The 13264-nt window shown below is 46.1% G+C and overlaps 1 protein-coding gene across 2 annotated transcripts in view; it reads right to left on the bottom strand.

Moving 5' to 3' along the window:
- ds (dachsous cadherin-related 1) overlaps positions 1 to 13264 on the bottom strand; it is a 214328-nt gene that overhangs the window by 110426 nt on the left and 90638 nt on the right. Inside the window, exon 1 of one of the 2 annotated variants that reach the window (XM_069116821.1) lies at positions 8188 to 8283. The exons of the other annotated variant lie outside the window; for it this stretch is intronic. The gene's annotated coding sequence lies outside the window, so the exon portion shown is untranslated. Of the gene's footprint in view, positions 1 to 8187; positions 8284 to 13264 lie in introns of those variants that run through there. 2 annotated transcript variants of the gene reach the window in all.

Below are 13264 nucleotides of genomic sequence, written 5' to 3'. Positions count from 1 at the left end.
AGTTTCATTTGCATTTCATATGCTTCAAACGCTGAACTATTAATCTTTGTATAATATTTACGACAATACCGGTTATATCTGATACTAGTGTGGCATTGTGCAAATGCTTAAAGACAGTATTCCCATCCACCATGCTTAGATATATCAATCAATAATGCAATTTCCGATCAGAAACGTTATTCCAATGATAATTTCTCTCCTCACAGCTACGACTCTTTTTTCTTCGATATTTCGGACTTGTCACCTTTTAATATCTAATTTGTAAGACATATGTAGGAGACATTCCATAAATCTTATATATTCGTGTAAAATTGATAAGTCCCAGGAGAATGATTGCTGGTTACATTCTCTTTTACGTATGTACAATGGCTCATGAAAGTATTCGAACGCTACATATATTATTAAATTATTTAATATTAATATTTTGTTGGACCACCTTTAGCAGCAGCAGTGTGTCTCAATCGACGCTCCATACTGTAAACCAATGATTGTGTAAAACTACACTCAACGGAGTTCCATATTTCTATAAATTTATCTTTCAACACTTGCTTTGAGATTATCTGAAACTTATTTAATCTTTTCCCGATTTCAGCCCATAAATTTTCAATCGGATTTATGTATGGGCTTTGCGGTGGAGTAATTAACATGTGTAGTGTGTTATATACGATCCATTCCTTCACAATTCTAGCAGTATGCTTATGATCATTATCTTGTTGGAAGTCGAAATCTTCCAATAATCCTAATTTACGGGCACTTTCTTTAAGGTTATTTTTTAAAATATTTAAATACTTATATTTATCAAGTATTTCATCAATAAATATCAAATTTCCGGTATCACTGGCAGTCATGCACCCCTACACCATGACTGACTCACCTCCGTGTTTCACTGTTTCATGTAAATATCGAATTTCCAATTCCGTATTTGGTTTTCTCCACACATAATTTTGACCATCTGAGCCAAAAATGTTAAACTTCGGACTCGTCCGAAAAGATGACTTTACCCCAAAAAGAATTATCTTTATTAATATAAATTTTTGCAAAAGTCAATCTTTTTTATGATTTACCGCTTTAATACCATATATGGCTTCTTTCGCGGTACTCTGCCATGAAAATCATTGTTTCGTAAGATTCGTTGACATAATTCCGGGTCGTAGTAGGATGTAGTAGGATATTTTTTAATTCGCGAATGATAACTTTCTCCTCTCTTTCAATCAATTTCTTTGGAATCTAATCGAGCTTTGTTCACAAGTGTTCCCTCATTCTTTGACTTTTTTATGATATAATGTATTGTGGACTTACTTCTGTTCACAATTCCGGCAATTCTCGTTATATAATTTGTCGTCCTCGTGTAATCAGAATATTATTTCTCTTCCACACTTTTGTTTCGGACTTTTTGGTATTCATTTTAAATGCTATTGTGCACACTTTTACGTTACTGTTACTGAAACGACATCCTAACATCAAGTGAAAGTACCAATATTTTCATTTAGCAATGATGTTTACATCCGGTGCAAAGGAAGATGAAAAACTATCAACAGTGTTACAGCGTTCGAACACTTTTGTGAGACACTTATCATGAATGTTTCTAATAAATGTATCATAATTCCTGTCTATATTATCGAATCGTTTTCAAATTTTACTGACGTAATCTTGAGGCTTTCCCGTCACTATAGACACCAAATTGTTTTAACAAATTAGTTTAGTACACCTCATTTTTTTAATTGAAATTTGTAAGTGTAAGCGTTCGAATACTTTCGCAAGCCACTGTATGACTTTTGAAATATCCATATCTTTCAGAGTATATATAGAAATATATAGAAACAGAGTATATATAGAATATCCATATATTCAGAGTATATAATGCATATATAGCATTTTCGGATTTTTTATTCGAAAGTGCATTGCACGCTTTCCCATCAACCGTGGTGTCAAAAAATTCATATTGAATTACCAAATCGTAATTTCTAAAAGTTGTCCCTCAGCTTTTGATTAAATTTGTCGCGTTATATCGTTGTACACGTTGATAATATTTCGAGTAGTTTCCTTGGCGAATCGAATTTTAATAGGTCTGCAATACTTCGTTGCTGATGTTCCAGAAACGAAACTATTTTATTCTGCTATTCGGAGTAGATTTAACAAAATTTTAGATAAACACAAATACCTGTATTACAAGAATTCATAATTGATGGGATAAAAAAATTCGCTTTGCGACAGAACATCATGTTAGAACTGGAGACGAAACCAAGGCTGACTGGTACATTGTTTCAAGAGACGAGAGCCTCGACTCTCGATTATCGATTGTTTACTTATCACTTCTCAAATGTTTTCAAACATTCGATGCACAAGGCTTGTTGAATAGATTTCAGGCGACAATGAACTTGTCAATACACCTAATTTTAAGTTAATTAGTGACAACAATATTTTCCGATTAATTCCACGTACTTGGAAGAAATAGCCCACTATGCAACAAACGTAATCTCGAATGAAACGAACCTTTTTTTTCTTTTCGCCGAGATAACCAGTGTGATTCAATCTCACTCGTCTTTCGACTTTCGCGAGCACGCAGTATTAGACTACTCGAAATTTGCTACAAACTGTCCGATTCATCTCGCGAACGTCGGAAAATATCGCATTCCCTCGCGCAGGAAACTGAGCGCAGAATCGAAATTCGATGGTAAATAAGAGTAGAAAGGGCACAGTTGCTTCGATAAAGACGTTGATACTCTGCGGACGAAAGAGTCATGCCGAGCCGCGCGGTTATGCGTTAAAGCTTAAAAGTGCGTCGCAAGATGAAAACCCTGACGAATCGTAATGAAAGGAGGTCCGTTGCCCCGCAGGCAGCGGCAGAAGTGTTGCGTTACAAACTGCAGCCGGTTACCGATTCGCTCACCCACATGGATCGAACCTTTCTTGCGAACAACTTGCCTGCGAGTCGCATAACCGCCTTCCAGTGTGCTTACGCAATTACACCCTGCTTAATAAACCTCGCGCTTGTCTCGCTTCTATAGACAAATTCCATTTGTCCGTTCCACAACTACATCGCGTGACGCGTCGTTCGCGCAAATTGTTTTCTCGCCTTTGCACCGTGGTAGTACGTAGTTCCGCTGTAATCGACACGAGAGATCTCGTTACGCTCGATATTCGAATTGTCGAAACGTCGCACTTGCCGATTTTTCTTGGTTACGGAACGTCAAATCGATATCTTTCTAAGATGGCTTACCGATCGTTTCTCCATATATTTGTCGATTGTAGAAAGGCTTCACGGATATCTGTTTACATATTTATTGATTTATTTTGATTAACGGATAATATTTCTTGAAAAGGTTAATACGGCAGTAAACCAGCGAATATGATATACATGGAACGTGAACGCAGAGCTACGAAAGGTCGTGTAATACAGAATTACGGTTTAAAAATTGGGACAGAAGACAGCCAAAAAGGTCGACTTGATGTGCCTGTCGAATTTGTCTGTCTGCAAATGCGGTTAATGCAATCGTTAGTAACATGAGCACGTTGATATGCAGATACGCGGAATAAACGGATAATATCTAAGATTCCTGAGTGGATCATTAAATTGAAGTAGACCGAGGATGTCGGAACAGCCGATATGATAATTTAAGATTTTTTAAGTAAATGATAAGTCGGATATAAATCTACGTTGTTCAAGAATAGTTGCTAGAATTGTATCGTAATTATGGCAAATTTCCAGGATTGACTTATGAATTTTATAGGAAATGAAACGCAAAAATTTATGTTGAATTTTTTCTATGGATCTTAAATGTGTTGACATGGTTAAAGTTGAATGTTGTTCACATGATAGAACAGAGAGCTCCGAGAGCAGGAAGAGTTATTTCTTTAAAGTACTCAACGAAGGACAAGATTGGAATACACGTTACTCCAAGATCTCGTACAGAAGTGATGTTGCTTAAACCTTCTCGCGTGTACGGCGTTCAAATCTTGTAGAGAATTTACAATACGGAACGCTCGAAATAATAATATAATTCTAATAAAAAGACGAGCAAACCTCTTGGTCGAATCCCTCGGTCGAGTCACACACAAGTTGTTCGAACCGTATTTCCCTATGAAGTTTGTTACCGAACGTTCTTTGTATTTCTGTACCTCTCGAGTCTCGAGGCCTACGATCTCTATGGTTTCCGGGCCCAACGCGTGTAAAGATAAGCGAAGCTTATCGAGAATTTTGATTTCGCGATAAGCAAAGGTTACACACAAGTAATTTCCGCGTTCCTTTGTTCGCAAAATCGTGTCGTTACGCGTTCTAAGTTACGTTCGTCCAGATAGTGGCAAGATCGCGTGTTTTCGCATCGAACGAAACAGGAACGTCAAATTTTTATCAAGCTATTTAACTAATTAAGACAGTTTCTTATTTTCTGTTCATAATTTGTGTAACGTTGACAGCTCGGTGCAGCGTTACATCTTAAACAAGATCGTTTCGCTTTTCACACTGTTCCGGCTTGCCGGTAGGTACTATAAACCGAAAGATCAAAGAGTCAACGAAGGAGAAACGAAGGATCTTCTCCGAAGGAGGGACAGAAAGGGAGAAAAGGGTCGTGCGTACATACAGGAGGATGTAGGGAAAATATCCGGCCGTGAAGCGAGAGACAGAGGCAGAGAAAGGGAGAGAGGAAGGAAGAGAAGAATCCTCTCTTCGGAGGGTTTATGGTGAAGGTGAACAAAGCGGGTGGCGGTAACACGGCCCGTACGCAGAACTTCTCGTGTTTATGTGTCTACGGCTGGCTGCGAGTGACACTAATTAATGAAATAATGGCAGCGGGACCAACGCACTCGCGAACCAAGGTGTCGAACGTCTCGCGGCGGGGCGTAGGCGGTTATTTACGCTCATTTGCTTTGCACGCTTTTGTCCCCTTTTGTCGTGCTGCCTACCTCTCGCCATACTACCTCGTTCCCCTCGTAACCCGTGCGACCTCCTGCTCGCCAAAGAACCGACTCCTGCGACTTGATAATTCAGTCTACAGCTCCCCTTGCTCGAGTTCTGGATTCCGTCGCTGACGACGGAAAGACGAGGGACCATCCGCGTTCGAAATGAAATTCTCGATCGCGCTTTTTCATCACCGCTTTTCCCAATATCCATGGCGACGAGATGCCGAAGATTCGATATGGTTGTGCTAGCACGCGGCGGCAGCGCAAATTCGGTTTTCGCGACGCGGTTTTCGGGTACAACGGTAGAGTCCGTAGTAAATCCACGCCAAGTCGGTGCTGTCCTCGAGGCGACGGGCCGACGAATTTATCCAATTCCACGAGATCCCAAAGAACTTTTAATACGTCTGGGATGTATCTGCTCCCTCCCTCCCGTTTCTCTTCGATGTAGCCCAGGTAACCGGATACTTTCTGTCGCGCGAAGCGTCCAAGCCGATCCCGATAATTAATTGCGCGGAATCCACATCCTAGCTTCACGAATCTCTTCTTCTTCTTCGTCGTCGCCGTCGCCGTCGCGCTTCAGTCCGAACCTTGTCGGATCTTACGATACCCATGATTCACTTTGATACGCTATGGGTAAAGTCGCGCCACCTTAACACGAGATAAACATCGTTTGCGAAATCTTTTCGAAAACTCGAGTGTTAGGTTTTTCGAATTCTTTTACGCTATACATCGGTTAGATTATAATTGTCAGACGGTGGTTAAAATCACCGTTGTGCTTTCTGAACCAATTCGCTATGCCGTACGAGTGTAAATCAAATTTGGCATCGAATGAATCACGCGAGCACCGCGATGCTCCAAAATACATCCGAAATGAAATTATGCTATAACGCAATTACTGTAAAGCCGATGGTATTCGCCGGAACCTCGGTTTAAGTGAACCGTCATAAATCGGTCGAGGCGAAATAGATTGCAGGTGCTTACGGCGCCGCGTTCCGGCAGACGCAATATATCCAATTCCATATAAATACCTCTTGGAGTGGCGCTAATTTAGTTAGCAATTCCGCGTAATTTATATTCCCCGACCTTCTACGTGTTATCCCTGCCACTGTCCTACCGACTGGCGAATTACTCGGAAAGTGGACAAACCGATCGATTATCTATAACAAATGTGATGGTAACTGTCGTTAAAATCCTTGAATTTTCATTTTGCTACGTAAATATTGCGGTTTACGGTATTCGTTGATGTAAGATTGGTTACACTTGGAAAATATAGACGAGTTTCAATCAGTTACTTAGAAAACGCATGCTTCGGCCCGACAGTTCCCAAATTAGGCGATAATCACACGTCGCGAGACAGGAAGTCGACTTGATGATATTGAGACATCCGTGGGCCGTTCGAGTTCATGAACGACTTCGAACTATAGTTCGTTGTTTGCCCGTAAACGGGCAGCTTAATAGGTCACGATCATTACGAGTTCCTGGTCGGGATTGAAAACGGGTTTTTCCACATACAGGCGTGGCACGAATTTTTCCAGCCACCTAATAACCCTAATCGAGAAACGTTCGTTCGAACTTTCGCACGAATGAGCTGCGAAAGGAAGGATTCGCTGCAACGTACAGAAGAAAAAAGGTCCGACCGTAATTATTTGCAGCTGCGAATCGCCTTCTTCGACCAAGTTCTGTCCGAGGGAGAGATTTCGCAACGCGCGTTCGTCGAACGTATGCCATTGAGTCGGCTTGGTGCGGCCGGCGGTTTCGTTCCTCGACGGTCTCCAGGAACGTAACCGAAGAAAAGTTAAAGTTGCGATGCAGATAGTCGGTTAGAGACAGATCGTGGCCGCGCAAAGAGGAACGAGCCTGAAGGAGGGAGCAAGAGGAAGAGGACACGACTAGCGGCACGTTTGAGTATTCAAGTCGTACCGTATCATAAACTGTCCGCCCGCGGTCCCCTCCTCCTCCTCCTTCTCGTCCCCATATCTCTTTCCATAGCTATGTTACCACGTATGTAGCTACGTATGTCCGTCGGTCGGGTTGTCCCGCGGGTACACAGTCGTCCAGTACTGGCAGCAGTTTCTCCGATCCCCGGTAGCTCCGCTGAAAAGTCATCGTACCCGCTGCCTTCTCGAAGGACACTCCTGGTTTTCTCTTGGTTGTTCTCGACGAAAAAGAGCAAGTGGAAGACGGACGGTGACACGGAGCGTTTCGTACGTGTCACCGAATACGCGCTGTAACATCATAGGGTACTGAGCAGCGAGCGGCCGTTCGATAATATAAAAAATACAATCGTACGCGAAACGTGGAAACCGACGTTAAAGGATCGTTTCCGCGAACACGGCCGTTTTTCTCCGATCTTATCGTGCGAAATATTCGGGAAGATCTAGATTCCACGACTAACGAAGGATTATCATTCGCTGTCCCTACTTTTTGTTCCGTGACCCTCGGTTTTATGTTCGAGAATCGCTCGCGTTAATGTCCTACGATTCCAGTTCTTGCACGAGTATCATTAAATTCCCACCGCTGCCAGGTAATCAACATCACGCAGCTAACGTTTTTCGCTCGCTTATAGATTTTATGCCCGCAGTCATCTGGACAATTTTTACGCAACCGCGAAAACAGAAGAGCTTCCACACGGAACACTCAGCCGACACGCGAAAACCGATGCTCTCACACGATGCTTCTATCGATCGATAATTAAGTGCTAGCGTTTCCGTGAGAGGATAATGGATTAACGTCTTCTCGTTATTTCTTGCGCTTCCGTTCTACGTATCTGCCTAACCGCGTAACGTGCCCGCGTTTTACGGGAACCGCGAGAATATGATCACGTGGCTATCGTGATTCGTATTTCGCCAGGTTCTAATCGACGGATTCGTTCATAAATCGCGCGACTTGAAGGAAAGTCGAAGACAAAAAAAGCGAGGAAAGCATCGCGATATGAAAAGACAGAGACGACCGACATCTCATTAAGATGCTCTGCCACGAGAATTGCGGTACTTATCGATACGCGAACCGAAACCCGATCGTCCATGGCAGACAATGCAACCAAGAGTTTCATGCCAGGAACTTCGATTGATCTCTTCTCCCGTTTTTTTCTCCTACCCCGCTTCTCTTTTTCTCTCAGCACTGTTCTCGTCTTGCTCTTGCGACCGGGGCTCGAATCCGGTCCTCCTCGTCGAGTTCTCGTTATTCTTACCGTCCCTTCTCTCCCGCGATTGTCCTCGACCGTCGAGCGACCGCAGCACGACGAGGGCACCGACTCTAATTAACGTTGACGGTAATTAACATAAATACCAGCGCTTCCTTGCTAGGAGCTCGTCGCGGCTCCGCACTGTAACGGCGATCTTCGCTCGCGATTCCGCGCTAATCGTTTGCTCGTCCGTGTTTCTGATTTCTCCTTCCATCGGTCATCATATCTTGCATCGTTCTCTACCGTTTTCGTGCCACGTCTCGATTACAACTTACCTGAAACGGAAAAAGAAAATTCGAATTAGCAACGTGGAGAAAAAATTGATCGTCGTTAGCCGGACTCAATCATCGATAGATGGACCCTACGTCTAGACGGCTGTTAATGTAGTAAGTACCATCGGTAATGGTAGTCGAGGACGTTTCCCTTGGCCCATTGGCCGTCCACGACGGTCGATAAGCGTGCTTTCTCCTATCTATCGCGATTGCCGGGAACGATACACAACGTCGTTATACGAAACATGCGTGCACAGAGAGAAACGAACGTAACGAGAAAATAAGAGCCGGCAATCTCGGTAACGGCACGGTAGGGCTTACCAGGTAATAAATACGACACAATACGCTGCCTGTTATAGCTGGTAACGCGACCGTTACGCGACCGCCGCGCCACGCCGGTTCTCTATTCAATAATCGATATACGTGTAAACATATTCCACGGTATCTAGATACGCACGAAATACAATTCATCGTTCGCGTGGAGAATTTATCGCGCCCTACCTCGTTTCACGGACAAATCGCCAACGTTATCGAGTTGCCCGCGAGCTTGACCGCGACAAATTTTCCAATCCCGATTACAGTCACGAGCTTTCCCTTGAAAATTAATTCCAATTATTAGTCGACCTCTACGATCGAAAGATTACTCGTTTCGCTTGCTACTCGCGAAAGGACGAGCCGCTCGATAATTTCCATCGCCTGCTTTAAACTTTGCGACCTCTAAATAGCGGATGCGCTGGCGACGTTTCGAGAAAGATGTTTTCGCGTCGCTCGAGGTTTCCCGCGATCGAGGATAGACGAAGTGACTTCGTATCGCTAGCGTGGCAAAGGCGTGAGAAAGACGGAAAAGGACGATGATCGTGAACGTAGTCGGATGGAGAAAGAAGAGAATGCGAGCGAGCGAGCAACGAGCTACGAAGTCAGAGCGGTGGATCTGAGCGTTCGAGGCCGTCCACGTAGTGGCTCTAACACGGCTCATTAGCCTACAGCGTCGCTAATGAAAGCTCGTTACCCGGGTGCATGCATGCCGAGGAAGAAAAAGAAGAGTGGGAGGAGGTAAAGGAGGCAAGGGACGAAGAACACGGAGAAGCGCCGGGTGGGGATTCCCTCCGGTGTATTTTGCGCCCGGTGACTTAGTATTCGCAGGCCGCCCCCGCGAGTGCCATCGTCGAGGCTGCCTTTAACCGGCAGGACGCTGACGACGTGTATATACGCGCGGACTGCTCGCTCTTCGCGACGCTGGAGGGAGAAGAAACCTTATCTGGAACCGCGGATCTAAGTTGATTGGGTGTGAGGTACAAGCCACTCTCTCGCGCCCTACGTCGAAGAACCGAACAAGGCCGAGGACGCGGTAACCTTCGACCAGCTCTTTCTTCGTTCTTCGTCTTCTCCCGCGCCGGAAACCACCGCACCTCTACCATCCCCGATGTTCCCTCTGGTTCGCGTAGTCTTTTACCGCGTTGTTCGGTGTTCACGCTCAACCGATGCCGAATTTATTATCTTTGCCCCGTCTCCACGTTTTTGTATGGTCGTTCGGTTAATAGCGGAGAACGCGTCGCCGTGGTAATCGTTGCGGGAAGCGGAACACCACTCAGTAAATTCCTTCGGCGTGCTACTAGGCGAGCATGCACGGCACGAAACGTTTCCTTTGAAAATGGGTATTCGTAGGAACGGTGGGGAATGGTATAAAGAGATTCGACGGAAGCGTGTTCTCGCCGGTGGTAGAAGGGCGGAGCAAACTTGTAAAAGCTTCGTTACCCCTAACGTCGATCCCCTCGGGATGAAAGGTGCCGACTTGGTGCTGGCGGGTTGGCCGCGGATAGCTCTTTGCACCTCTGCCGCTTTATGACCGCTAAGTGTACCCAAATCCCATTCCGTGCCATAAAATTCTTAGAGGCTTGGTCGCTGGCGCGGCAGGAGGCAAAATGACCACGGGGTCCTCTATCGGCCGCGTACATTGATCGCCGCACCACCGAGCTGCCGATCGTATACGTAATACGTGTCCCCCTTGTCATCTTATTCTCCGACTCGATACCGGATAGCCCCGACGTAGAGGCGGCTATACGCAAGTACTTACGTGATACGATCGTCGTACGATCCAACGATTCGCTATAAAATTTGCGAAATAGCGGCGACACTTGTGATCGAAGGACGCGCAGGTTTTTAGTTGCGGCCGAGACCAATGTACGGGATAATCTGTAGCCGGCCGATATAGCCAGTGCAATTGCATCCACTTTATGCCGGGCAATTATTTAAAATCGACCGCGATCAACGCCTCGTTAACCCACTTTTTTGCGGACATTTCCTTTGCCCGGGTTTTTTGCCGGGAATGGACAACGACAGACCCTCGACGGTTTGACGATCGAGGGAAACAAGAAAAGAGCGAGCGAAGACTCGATACGAACGACAGAAAATCGCGGGAATCGCCGCCGCACAGCAACGAAACGCGAACGAAACCGGCGAAAGAGGGAGAGGGGAGGGAAAAGAGACGAAATGGCCAAGGAAGAGGATCAACCGAAGGAAAGAGCGCGGACGGATCCACGGATACGACCGCGATGCATCCAACCTATAGCATCCGACGTTATTAGCCCGGCGAATCGCGCGAGCTTCTACCATATTATTACGCGCAAAATGGCTCATTATTATCATTATTATTTCATATTTTCTGCGCTTCACCGAGGCTCCGAAACCATCGAAAAGCAAAAAGTCCACGAAATTAATATAAATAAAAGCTCTGAACAGGGACGCGGTTCTTGATAGGAAGGGTCGGTGAAGAATGCCCAAAGATGCCCAAACGCGAACAGAGGACGAGGTTGAAGCAACGCGAACACACGGCCGTAGGTAGAGGAGGATGATGAGGATCACGAAAAAGCTCGGGAACGAAGGGTACGAGAGGAAGACCAAGACGAATAACACACGTATACGTAAGTAAAGAGGCGCACACAAACGCGCAGCCACCACTGCCTCTTTAGTACGTATGTATATATGTAAAGAAAAGGAGGTGAGAATTCAAAAACGTCGACCATATCGCTTGCTGGCAAGAGACGTCTCTAGCCATCGAAGAAGCAGAGAGAAAGAGACGGGGGATAACGGTGGCGGTGGCGGCGGCGGTGGCGGCGGCGGCGGCGGCAGCCGATGGCGGTGGCAGTGGCAGGTAGAAGAGCGAGGGACGGCCGGTATTAACAATAATTATTGGTTCGAGCCCCTCTCCATCCGCGATCTTTCGAATCTCAAGATCACAAGTGAGATCAATTATGTCCGTCTGATTAGCTCAGGCATCCGATCGGTATACAGACACGAGTATTATATGGACGAGGCTTTCTCTCTCACTCTGGATACCACGTGTACACGACGCGTGATACAGAGTCTGCTTTTCTCCGTCTTTCGATCACCGGTGAACTCATTTCCTCTCGATACCTTCGCCGCTCCTCCGCCATCTGTCTCACGACTTACAACACGGTACAACGTGCCGACGTTGTTACATGCGCGAAACAGTCTTTTCGTGGTTAAAATCGATATCGTAAAGACTCTGACGTCTCTTTCTGAGTCTAACACTTTCTTTTCGAAGCTGGACAGACGTGACGATGATATAGCTAGAAACAGCCGTCGATATACGTGTATATACGTATTACAAATGTCGTAAAACGCCTACCGGTGCTGTGGTACGCGATTCCTCGAGGCTCGCTGGCTAGCACGCGGCCATGGCACGGCGCAGAGAATTGGCGAGAACGAATTGGAACTGGACGTCGAAGAAGAAAGGAAGAAGGATGCGTCTTCTGCCGAAACTGCAAAATTTCCTGCTCGATGCGGGGCAAAGAAAGGCGTAATAGGCAACGTTAAAGCATGACGACTTGATTACACCGGACGAAGACTGACGCGGAATGAGTTTAAGAAATTATCTCGTGGAAGAGGTGTATCTCTTCTGCGTTCCATCGAGTTCAGGTAATAATTTTCTCGTGAAACTTTCAAAGTGGCGTGCAAAAATTAATACGCTTGAGAAAAAAGACCGGCTCGACGTCGCATTTGCCCATGCCCGTTCCCTTTACCCTTTGCGCAATTAACCGTGCGGGATGAGGAGGTTTGCCCTACGGTCGAGAGAGGAGTCGAGAGACAGAGAGCAAAAGGGAACAGTCTCTCGGCTGTCGAAGAAACCAAGGAACTGTGTGTGCGCGCGCGCGCGCGCGCTCGCGGTTGGGTATCGAGGCGTCGATCGCTCCGCGGGATATTCGTTCGGTCCTGATACCGACCGTTTAACGCCTCGAATCGAAAGATTGGTGTATCCTCCCTCTCCCTCTTGCTCTCGCACGCCGCGGTTGTTCCTCCGCCGAGCGGTAAACAGGATCGTTGCATCTAGGGAGGACGATAACCCGAGCCAAGTTGCACGCACGATAGGTGTAGGTGCGTATCATAGACAAGAGGAGCAAAGAGAGAAAGAGAGAGAGCGCGCGGTAGGAAGGTAGTTTGCAAAGTAAAAGGTATCCACCTTACCCCATAAATTTCGTTCGGCGATAGTTTACGAGGCGGCACCGCCCCGTGTCATTATCGCGCAGAGGAGAAGCACCGGTTCGCGTGGAACACACCGCATCGATCGGACTGGTCTCTCTCTCTCTTTCTCTCTCTCTCTCTCTCTCTCTCGTCTCGATGTAAACCGTTTATCGAATTTTTCTAGCAAGCCCGTTCTCTCTGCGCCACGAGAGACTCGATCTGCGAGCTGAATCTTCCACGAGGCCAGTTCTTCCAGTTCTCCGACTAGACGGGCCAACTCCTCTTTCCTGTCTTGCGCGAACCCCTTCTCGCGTCTGCAACGACGGCATCACGTGGCTCACAGTTCGCGACCATTTCTCCCGCGACTCTTAACCAATAAACGACCGTCGGGCTACCGATAAGCGGACTTTGACCGGCAATTAACGTG

Source organism: Bombus flavifrons, chromosome 7 (genome assembly GCF_040668555.2).
Source record: "Bombus flavifrons isolate JBK064 chromosome 7, iyBomFlav1_principal, whole genome shotgun sequence".
In the NCBI taxonomy this organism is placed as follows: domain Eukaryota; kingdom Metazoa; phylum Arthropoda; class Insecta; order Hymenoptera; family Apidae; genus Bombus; species Bombus flavifrons.
The sequence above is the reverse complement of the archived record's forward strand: the minus strand, read 5'-3'. Positions and strand labels throughout refer to the sequence as shown.